The sequence below is a fragment of the Schistocerca cancellata genome, chromosome 3, assembly GCF_023864275.1.
Source record: "Schistocerca cancellata isolate TAMUIC-IGC-003103 chromosome 3, iqSchCanc2.1, whole genome shotgun sequence".
Lineage (NCBI taxonomy): Eukaryota > Metazoa > Arthropoda > Insecta > Orthoptera > Acrididae > Schistocerca > Schistocerca cancellata.
The window spans coordinates 601,997,314-602,009,625 of record NC_064628.1 but is presented as its reverse complement, the minus strand read 5'-3'; the positions used below and the strand labels follow the sequence as shown (position 1 = coordinate 602,009,625).

At 40.2% G+C, this 12,312-nt stretch overlaps 1 protein-coding gene across 3 annotated transcripts in view; it reads right to left on the bottom strand.

Moving 5' to 3' along the window:
• Window positions 1–12,312, bottom strand: part of LOC126175499 (venom carboxylesterase-6-like) — a 158,008-nt gene that overhangs the window by 25,339 nt on the left and 120,357 nt on the right. The window lies entirely within an intron of this gene.

Here is a 12,312-nt window from a genome sequence, read left to right as displayed (position 1 = left end):
ATTAATCGATTCGTATTCCAAGTGATACACTGCGTCGGATCTGTGCTTAGTTTTCGGTACATCGTCGGATCTAATAGGTCTCGGATCTTTTGTTCCTAATCTTCGGTCTTCATTACGACGGTCGCATTCCCCTTATCGGCAGACAGTACCAATATACTCTTGTCGGCGTTGAGATTCTTAATGGCTTGTACCTCTTCTTTCTTCAGGTTGCAAGCTGGTGGTTTTGCTCGGTGCAGTATCCTGGCTGTTTCAGTGCGTATTTCCTCTGCACTTTCACAAGGAAGGGTCCGAATGGCTGCGCAGAGAAGCCCTCGGACGTTGGCACGCAAGGTACATATAGTCTGCAGCCGCGAGCTCGCCTCCAGTTTACCACCAGCAATGGAGGGTGAAGCTTTGACAATGCCAGCCACTCGTGCTGGCGAAACGTCAGAAAAATCATTAGATGAACGTCGCCCGAAGAACCCGAGACAGAAGCCAATAGGCAGTTTGTCAACACGTGGCCACGAAAGCCTTAACAATTTTGTATTACACCTTTACGGGAAGGAGATTTGCAGATTGTACCGATGCCTTGACCAACGACGGAAGAAGAAAGCGCGACTGATGTCCTCCTCGCCTTTCTGTCACAGTGCCGAGATGAATGTGCTACACCAAAGTTCTTAAGATGCAAGCGCCTATTGACCACCGCTCAAGCACATCGTATCTACGGCAGAATGGAACGAGCTTTTCTTCATGAGCAAATACATACAACACGGAGAGACTTGGCAAGAACGGATCAGGAACTTCTGGACATTTTCTATCAACTAAGTAGCAGAATGCATCGAGACAACTGGGACAAGATCAACAGCATCACTCACAGGAGCATGCAGAATGAACTCGAGCGCTGCACCGAGCGGCAAAAGAAAAAGTTTGAAAGATGCCAGAAGCAGACCAACAAGGCAATTCCCGACATGTCACACACAGTGGTCAACCTCACTGAACGACAATTGACCGAAGAGGAAGTGTCTGTTCTTCAAAAAGGAGGGAATTTCACTATCATCCCGAGAACTATACCTATGGAGGACATCATTGCCAACACCGAAGCAGCCATTCGGACCCTTCCTTGTGGAAGGGCAGAGGAAATATGCACTGAAACAGCCAAGATACTGCACCGAGCAAAACCACCAGCTTGCAACCTGAAGAAAGAAGAGGTACAAGCCATTAAGAATCTCAACGCCGACAAGAGTATATTGGTACTGCCTGCTGATAAGGGAAATGTGACCGTCGTAATGATGAGCGAAGATTATGAGCAAAAGATCCGAGACCTATTAGATCCGACGACATACCGAAAACTAAGCGCAGATCCAACGCAGCGTATTACTCTGCCGGTGGACATACAGAGAAACCTGCACAACACAGAAGCCCTACCACCTCGGCTGTATGGATTACCCAAGATCCATAAGAACAACATTCCACTGAGACCGATTGTTAGCGCTCCTGGCTCACCAATGTATAAACTGGCGAAACACTTGGCCTCTCTGCTCCAGCCACACGTGGGGAGGACCGACACATACATTAAGGACTCAGAACATTTCATTGAGAAGCTGAAGAAACTGAAACTTGCGCCAAACGGCATCCTGGTCAGTTTTGAAGCTGTTTCGTTATTTACGAAAGTGCCACTCAGTGACGCTCTGGAGCACATCGGTTCCATGTTCCCGCAAGACATCAAAATACTCTTCCATGCATGTCTCACCACGAGCTATTTCACGTGGAATGGCGATTTCTACGAACAGCTGGAAGGCGTCGCCATGGGTAGTCCTCTCAGTCCAGTGGTGGCCAACTTCTTCATGGAACAATTTGAAGCACAGGCACTGGACTCGGCAACTTGCAAATCTAAGGTGTGGTACAGGTACGTCGATGATACTTTCATGGTGTGGAGCCATGGTGAAGAACAGCTCGGTGAATTCCTGAGACACTTGAACAGCCTCCATGCCAACATAACATTTACGATGGAAGTAGAAAAGGACAAGAAACTGCCATTTCTAGATGTGCTGGTCACTAGGGATGGCGAAAACCTGGGACACAGCGTGTATCTAAAACCGACACACACACGGACCGATACCTGCACAAACTGTCAAACCACCAGCCGAGCCAGAAAAGAGGCATGATTAGTACGCTCGTAACGAGAGCAGGACGAATATGTGAGCCTCAAAACCTCAAATGAGAAATGCAACACCTGGAAACTGTTCTGAGGAGCAATGGGTACTCCACAAATTACATTAGAAGTGTAACAGAGCCAAACACTCGGCGAAGTAGGGAACCAGAAAAAGAAATGTTGGGTACGGCCTTTCTGCCATACATTCCCAGAGTGACGGATAGAATCGTCCGTATATTGCACAAACACGGCGTAAAGACGATTTTCAAACCAACAAGGAAGATCAAAGAGTGTCTTAGATCGACGAAGGAGAAAAGAGACCCACTTGCAATGTCGGGAATATACCATATACCACGCACATGCGGAAAAGTTTATGTCGGAATGACTGGACGATCAATTAACACCACGATCAAAGAGCATAACAGACATTGCAGGTTGGGGCAGGTGGAGAAATTGGCCGTGGCAGAGCACGCACTTAATGAGACCGACCTCGTAATAAAATTCGCCGACACCGAAGTTCTGGCTGTAGAGAAGCACTATCACACGCGCTTGTTCAGAGAAGCTGTAGAAATCCAAAAACACGCGAGCAGTTTCAACAAGAAAGAGGAAAGCCTTAAGGTAAACGGATTATGGCTTCCTGTACAGCAGCAAACGACCATCGCAGGTAGCAAGAGAAGAACCACAACGGAAATGACCACGGAGAAGCCCTCGGACGTTGGCGCGCCAGGTACATATAGTCTGCGGCCACGAGCTCGCATCCAGTTCACCACCGGCAACAGAGGGTGAAGCTTTGACAATGCCAGCCACTCGTGCTGGCGAAACGTCAGAAAAATCATTAGATGAACGTCGGCCGAAGAACCCGAGACAGAAGCCAATAGGCAGTTTGTCATACATAAAGACTATTAGTGGTGCCAAAGTGTCCAGACACTTGTGTCATAACAAAGACTGAAATTGAAGGTAGCAGAGAAAACGTATCTTTACAAAAGAAAATCCAGGGGTATTGTCCCAATTTAATTCCGACATTACTGCAGATTTAGGGTCAGAGGTGAGGAGAAACAGGTTAAATCGCAAAATTTAACAAAGATTCAGAGCCCAATGGAATCCCTATTCCATGCCAAATTTGTGACTGAGGTAGTCCCTCTTTTATCCATAATGTAACATAGTTTCCTTGAACAAAAAACTGTAGTTGGAAGAAAGCACACGTCACACCCATCTACAAAAAGGGTAGCAGACGTGATCCACAAAACTACTGTCCAATATCCTTGCAACATATTCTGAGCTCAAAAGTGATGAGGTATCTCATAAAGAATGACTTCCTCCATGCAAACCAACACACATTCTGGAAACGTCAATCATATGAAACTCACTTCTTATTTGACATCCTGAAAGCCATGGATCAAAAAAGTCAGATAGATGGAGTATTTCTCAGTTTCCAGAAAGTACTACACATATGCTTGTTATAAGAAGTATGAATGTATGTGGCATGAAGCAAAATTTGTGAATGGATTGAGCATTTCTCTGTGACCTAGCAGACACTTTAATAGTAACCTCAGACTTTTTACAGATTTAGTTACCTACAATGAAATACTGCCTGAAAAAAAGCTGCACAAATATGCAGTCAGATCTTGATGAGATTTCAGTGTGGTGCAAAGACTGGCAATTTGCTTTAAATGTTCAGAAATATAAAATTGTGCACTTTTAAAATGCAAAAAAAGGACACAGTATCTCATGACTACAGATTCATTGGAGTCACTACTGGAATCTGCCAACTCAAATAGCTGGGTGTAACATTTTGTAGGGATATGAAAATAGAATGAGCACATTCTCTCAGTTGTAGGTAAAGCAGGTGGCAGACTTCTGTTTACTGGTAAAATACCAGGGACATGAAGTTAGTTCACAAAAGAGATTGCCTACAGATTACTCATGCAACCCATCCTAGGATATTGCTCAACTGTGTGGATCCTGTACCAAATAGGACTAATAAGGAATATTGAAAATATCTACATCTACATCTACATGGATACTCTGCTAATCACATTTAAGTGCCTGGCAGAGGGTTCATCTAACCACCTTCACAATTCTCTATTATTCCAATCTCGTATAGCATACGAGCTCTGATTTCCCTTATTTTATCGGGGTGATCATTCCTCCCGGTGTAGGTCGGTGTCAACAAAATATTTTTGCATTTGGAGGAGAAAGTTGGTGATTGGAATTTCATAAGAAGATTCCATCGCAAAGAGAAGCCTTTCTTTTAATGATATCCAGCCCAAATCCTGTATAATTTCTGTGACACTCTCTCCCATATTTCATGATAATACAAAACGTGCTGCCTTCCTTTGAACTTTTTCAATGTACTCCATCAGTCGTATCTGGTTAGGATCTCACACCACACAGCAGTATTCTGAAAGAGGACAGACAAGCATAGTGTTGGCAGTCTCCTTAGTAGGTCTGTTATATTTTCTAAGTATCCTGCCAGCACAGAGAAAGACAGCATTAATGGTCATGGGTTTGTTTAACCTATGCGAGAGTGTGACAAATATTATAATAATAACCCAGTCCGGGGGCAGAGAAAATCCCCAACCTGGCCGGTAATCGAACCCGGGATTCCGTGATACAGAGGTAGCAATGCTGGCCACTAGACCACAAGATACGGACGTGACAAATATACTCAAGAGACTGAATTGGCACACAGTTGAAGATAGATGCAAACTATTCTGAGAAAGCATACTTAAAAAGTTTCAGAAACAGCTTCAAACGATGAACCTATGAATATACTACAACCATCTAGACATCACTCCCATAAGGACTGTGAGAACAATGTTACATTAACTACAGTGCACACAGAGCCATTTAAACAGTAATTCTTCCATGCTCCCTACATGAATGGAACAGGAGAACCCCTAACAACAAGAACAATGGGAAGCAGCCTTTGCCATGTGCTTCACAGTGGTTTGTGGAGTTTGGATGTAGATACAGATGTAGATCTTGTCAACAGGATATTCATGACCATGTCATTGCTCCTGTGGAGGATGGGAATTTCATGGTGTTGGAGGCTGTGGAGTCCTGAGTGCACTAAGCACCAATAGACACAATGCTATTGTGATCCTGGAGAACCAAGTAGGCATGTTGAAACTTGACACTGGCATACAACAACCAAAGTTCAGAATAATTAATTTATAAAAATATCACAGCAAAATACATGTTTAAATGCAGTGCAGTTTAAACAACATACTGCATTTCCATGTTCAGTTCAGCGCTGGCTTCAGGAGACTGGACCACATAGCAAATAAGCCGTCATCATGGGTATGCTCTGTGAAAATGATCAAACCTACTGATTAATGTTTGGCGAGGAAAATGTCTCGTTACTGGTGGAATGTAGTATTTTCCACAGAATCAATATTTTCCACAGAAAAGATGGTCCAGTACTGTGAGATGATGATTGGTTTGGTTTGTGGAGTGTCCAAATGTGCAGTCATGCGCATCCCAAATTTTACACAGTCCAATTTTTACACAATATAAATTAGCCACGGTCATGAATGATGATGATGATGATGATGATGATGATGATGACAACACAAACACCTAGTCCCCGGGCAGAGAAAAATCCCCAACTTTTCCAGGAATCGAACCCGGGACCCCGTGATGTAGAGGCAGCAATACTAGCTACTAGACCTTTTAGGATTGTCGTGCTTTTCTGATGTTTTAAACAAGTATTTTGTTGTAAATCTGTGTTTGATGTTTTATGAACATGGTAGCAGATGTGCACGGTTGGGAAAGGTTTTCAGACAATGTGATAGTTGCAGACAATTTTGACAGCAGCTTGAGGTTATAGAAGTGCCACAGACGACACAACAGCAAGAGAAGATGACAAATTGGAAAACTCACTGCGGCAGAAACTTGGGGAACCTGAAGAGTAACAATAAGAACTATTTTAGTGTGTGGCAACATCTTTGAAGACATAAATGGTGAACTTATCACGTATGGTGTTCACCCAGTGGGAAACTCTCTGCCTAGACTGAAATTTCGTAACATTGTGTGGGAAGTATCTTATGGTACAGAAGGCCATCTATGCAAATTAGATGAAACAAAAACTCATGTTGCTTTGTTAGACAAGCTGATCCACGACAGCTACCTTTCTTTTCTATAGGTTACACCTATATTAGATGGTACAACTTATCTGTTGAATAGAGAACACGGAACAAAAACTCTGTGTAAATTATAATCCAGGAATAACCGGATGCGATGATGAAACTGTTGCTACTGCAAAATAAAGATTAACGAACAATGACATATGCACAACTAAACTTCTTGTGAAGCAGATACCTCAGAAATGTCTCATTATAAAAGCAATGAAAATATGACCTGCTTTTCATGTACTTTGCCACATCACTTATCAAAACAGTATACAATATGGTTGGTTTGTTTTAAATGTAAGAAAATGTGGTGTTGATAAAATGTGTGTACTAATGTAGCCAAAAGAAAAGACTGCTGTGTTGGTAACTGGTGTAATGTAAGTGGGAAGTTCAAGAAATTGTAACTGCACAGACACTTCAAAAATTGGGAAGAAAGTTTTAATGATGAGATGCACCAATTTTTCTGTAGATATAAACAAACTGGACTGTGACAAATGGTAGATTGACAGTGGTGCGGCACATCACAGAACAAATCAACAGAATTTGTGCACTACATATGAACCACTTGAAAGTCCAAGCAACATAATAGGTGCTGCCAACAACGGTCTACAAATTGAAGCATTTGGTGCAATTCAAATTGATGTACAGGTATTCCATGGACAGGGTGATATTTTGAAGATTTTTTGTTTTGCCCAGAAGGATCCTTTCACTTATTTTTTGTTAGCAAAGCTGCACAAGAAGTAAATCAGATAATTGGAAATGATGGCAAATCATTAGTAATTTTCAAAATCAATATTGCAATTACTGTTGCTACATCCAGTGGGGAAAATGTAGTTTATCATTTGTCTGTGAAGGTTGTTCATCAAGAAAAGTCTTACATTGTTGCTGAAACTGAGGGCACCTTACAGAGACGGTACAAAAAGATGGGTCATCAAAATAAACCCTTTGTGGCCAGTTTTTGAAGGATCTTGTTGTAGAGACAACAACTGATGGTAAATATCGTCAGCTGGCATTTGGTAAAAGAGTGCAGAAACTCACTAAATCCAGAGATGCAGTTCATGCAGATGTTTGTGGAACAATGGGTAAGAATTATTTGCCAGGTCATCATCAATACTTTGCTGTTTTTAAGGATCTTTTCCCCCCCTTTCAGGGTAATGTAACTTGTGTGACACAAAGATGAAATCAAGGAAAAGTTACCACAGTTCATTAAAATGAAAGACTCCAGTTGATGTTACTGTGCAAGAATTATGTACAGTTGGTGCCATGGGGTTCCATAATAAAGGTATATATAAGCTTGCTGACTCAACTGGACTAAATCATTCAGTTACTGAATTACTGCACCATACACTCTTCAAGAGAATGGAGTCTGCTGAGTGGGGAAAATAGAATTATTTGTGAGATGGCATCTTTTTGACTCTGCTCTGCTGAATAACTGCCAAAAGCATTAGGGAGTGAGGGAATTATGACTGCAACATAAACTTTTAATAAAACTGCTCCCACGAAAATTGAAGTTAAAACTCCAATTGAAATATTTTTGAAGAAGGAGCTCATTTTGACAATCTGGTGATATTTGAAATACATTGCTATGCTTGGATTTCTATGCAAAAATGGAATAACTTTAATGCTGAATTTTCAAAAAGATATGTGGTTAGTTATGATGATTGTGGGTACTGTGTTTATTTTTGCTGAAAAAAAGTTACGTGGACACACACACACACACACACACACACACACACTTGTGCACCTGAGTGTGTGCATGCATGTGTCAACTGTATGTGCGCCCATGAGTAGCTTTAACTGATGAAAGGGTTAGAAATGATTTGTATGACACTAAGGGTCAACTTGAGAGCAACTTGGAAGCAAGAAATGAAGACAACGGAAGCCTGAAGTTACATGAATGGTGAATTTTGAAGAAACCATCGCGGTAATGTGAAGATTCAGCCCAGCGAACAAGAATGGTGCTCCTTTGTGAGACATCAATGAATTATACAGAAGCAGTGCAATCAGAAAATTCTAAAGAACGGAAGACAGCAATGGAGGAGAAATGAGTGTTCTGAAGAAAAATAAAACATGGGAACTAGCTTAGAAAACTAAAACTAAGTGACTGAAAATCAATGGGTTTTTGCTGAAAAATTAAATGCAAATAATAAAGTGGTTCAGTATAAGGCTTGATTGGTGACAAAAGGATATACTCAACATTTTGGAATGTATTATGTTGACACTTTTAGCCCTGTAGCAATATCTGAGATAATGAAGGATCTGTTGACTGTTGCAATTCAACATGATTGGTGTATAAGGCAATCTGATGTAAGGACAGCATTTGTCAATGACTCTTTGTAGCAGGAAATGCACAGTATTGACCAGAGAGTTTTGATGATGGTAAAGTATGCATCTGTAAATCACTGAAGTGTGTGCATGCTATAATGCAAGCCTCAAAATGCTCATATGAATGTCTTGATAATTTTCTTACGGAATGTAATTCACAGAAGATCTGTTCAAATCAATGTATATGAGCTGTTCAGATCAATGCATGTTCTATGGTGACAACCTGGTACTGTCATTTTATATTGACAATGGATTGGCTATGAGCTTTACTGATGCAAGATATAAGTTTATTGAACAGTTAGGTAAATTTTCAGATTAGTGTAGAAAAAGTTTATTATTTCCTGGCCTTACAAATCAAAAAAATTGACAACTGTATTCAAGTAACTCAATCTACACATGTGAAGAGAATTTTAGAGAAATGCCAGTAAACCTTCTGTGAATAGGATCTGTTGTGAAGAAGTAATAAATGGAAAGGTCAAGTCCTATTTTACTGCATAAATGGCAAACATGTAGTACGTGGTGATCTTTTTTCATTCCATCATTTTATGGGAGTTCAGTGAGAAAAAGTTTCAGAAAGTTTTGAAGTTGTGTGTAAAGTGTGTTAGAAGTTGCTAGGTACTTTCATTCGCAACCACTGTTGGATGAAGTCCAGGCATTTACACACTGTCATTTGCACCGCCTCAAGGTAAACTCTCAGTTTCTAACTGTAAAACTCGTCTTATTGTATTAAGATTTTAACATAAGATAATACCTCTTAATAAGTAGATTATGCTAGTATTTTGAACTTTAAATTCGGTCAATAACTATGCAAAATACTAAAAATCAAATTTCTGTTGCCCATGGAAGCTGTCAGATAAGCAAACTGCAACTGGATGTGGTTGCCAGATTTGGAATAACTGGTTATAAGTGAAACTCCCCATCGCACCCCTCTCAGATTTAGTGGTAAGGTGGCTCATTGGATATCTCATCAAAAATTGAACACAGATCAAGCACAATGACAGGAAGAATGTGTACTGAACTGTGGAAAAAAAGAAACAAATTAGAAATACTGAACAGCCATGATCAATATGTGCAACATCAAGCTACTTTTAGTGACAGTGGCATGGTGGTTGTGTGATCATGATTTCTGTGAGAGGTCTATTCAGTATCTCATCTCCTCTCACTATTCATCAAACTTACTTGCAACAGTAATATATTCTTACCACATGACTCATAGTCTATAACCAATGTACAGTACGACAATTGCCAACCCACAGAAGAACAGAAGAAGAACAGACATTTCAACAATCGGACGGACATTTCACACGTGTGTGTGTACACGCGCGCGCAATATTGAAGCTTATAGTGACACTGATTACAGTGGAGACAGAAACACAAGGCAAATAACAGGTGGCATTCTACTGAAGTTTTGCGGAGATCTAATTATGTGGTAAATTGCAGCTCTTTGTTCAATGGAGACAGAATAATTTGCTGCAAGTGAAGCTGTCAAATCACTTGTGTGGTTGCAAAGTTACAGATCATAAAGGAACTTGTTGGTATATCATCTGCTTCACCATACATGTAAAAAACTGTGGAAGAGTGTGAAAGTATCAGTGTTTAATAACCTTCAAAGGTTGTCAGTTGTTATTATACAAACTTCTTGATCTGACTTCAGAGTGGTGGTGTTAACACTTTTATACTTTTGACATATTCTTAGAGGATTGTTTTAAATGTATGTTTCTGAAATGACATTTTTTTGCTTTAACAAGTGACATATGACTGCATGGTGTTTATTTTGGCACCAAATACATCCACAAGTCATTTCATTTTTCAGTGCATCTTTGGCAGTTTGAAGTTGGATGTGTTCTCTGGGATTAGGATGCTTAACAGGACGGATGACCACTGATGCTACCCAGTTCACTCACATATGGTTAACAGTACAGCCTATTAATGAGACAATTATATACCGAGGGAGTAATATCTTTAAAAAAGGATTAGTTAGCTAAGATGCAGGAAGGGTTTATAGAACAGAATGATATTTCTCTTCTTACTGTTCTCCTCCTGTACCACACATCCTACTGAAAATGTGTAGGCAGAGATGAAACCGACTATGTGAGAACACTGACTTCACTCTATGCCAAGAATCAGCATTGAGCTATGGAGTGTCAGCTTAGCTTCCCAGGATGAGGTGGCAGAAAATGGACACCCCTCCTTGAAATACGCTGATCATCACTAAATGAGATATCAAAAATGGGGTGCCATGTGGTTAACAAACACATGCTGTGCTTCACTGAAGTAATGGTGGAAATTTGTATTGTTGCCTTTACATGATTGGTACTGTTAAATTGTAAAGAAAGTGGTATCAGTAAGTAACATTCAAAAATACATGGATAGGTAGTGGCTGAGCAAATGATTCAGGCAAAAACATCAATATGTAAGATTTGTATTGATTGTATTGTTTATCAAAGCATCTAATCAATCTACAATAATATTTTAATTTTTATTTAGCATAAAATACGAGTGTTAGAACTTTAGTAGTGGCAACTATTTATTTACAGCTTGTACAAAATAGATACGGGTTTCAAAGTTTTACTGACCTTCAAAGTAGTTACCAGCATCGTGTATAGGCCATTGCCAGCGATTCAGAAGTTGTAGGATACTATTAGCAGTGCCAGTTGTGTTGACAATTTGAGCGACACGGTCTATTGCCCAATGAATTTGTAGCAGTTCTGAAGCAAATGCCGTGAAGTGTTTCCTTCAGTTTAGAAATCGAGTTGAACTCACGAGGGCTTAAGTCAGGGGAGTGCAGGAGGTGGTTTAGCACTTAGCGGCCCCATCAGTTAAACAAATCAGTAACAGCTTACACTGTACGTGCTTGAGCATTGTCCTGCAAAATAATGGTCAGGTCCTGCAGATAGTGTCACTTCTGACTAAGCTGGTCATAGGTTGTGTTCCAAACTTGTGAGTTCAACTTAATTTCTAAACTGAAGGAAACACTTCACAGCATTCACTTCAGAACTGCTACAAATTCATCAGGCAATAGACCGCACCGCTTGAACTGTCAACACAACTGGCACTGCTAAGAGTATCCTACAACTTCCACATCGCTGGCAATAGGTTATACACAATGCTAGTGACTACTTTCAAGGTCAGTAAAACTTTGAAACACACATCTATTTTGTATGGGCTGTAAATAAATATTTGCCACTATTAAACTTCCAACCCTTGTATTTTTTTTCCATATTTATGTTTTTATGCACAAATGTTAAAGAATTTAAAGAATTATTTATGATCCATAAGACTGCTGCTATTGATTTTAATTCAGTACACTGGTGCAGAAGCCAAAATAATTATTGAGTATGGTGATGATTAAGGTGGCTGTTGTGCTTGTTGAGAATATTGTGTTTGTAACCAGGGATGACAGGACGCAAGGGCAGCCAATGATATGAGGAAACAAATTAAGATGAAATTCATTTGACTAATGCATAATCAAGATTCACACAGAAAGTGATGATATGCATAATATTAGTTTAGTTTTGTTTTAGCGCACAAAAAAATTAAGGTCAGAGGTGCCCATGTCAGAATCTTGGAACATTAACACGAAAAAGGAGTTAAAAACAACTACATGTTAAGCCCAAATGATGGGAGGAAAGAGCTAAGAACAAGGACTTCCTCTTGGAGGAAGGTCCATAAAATACACTGAAGACTAAATGTCCTTCGCCATATTGTTATGTTGGATAAAGA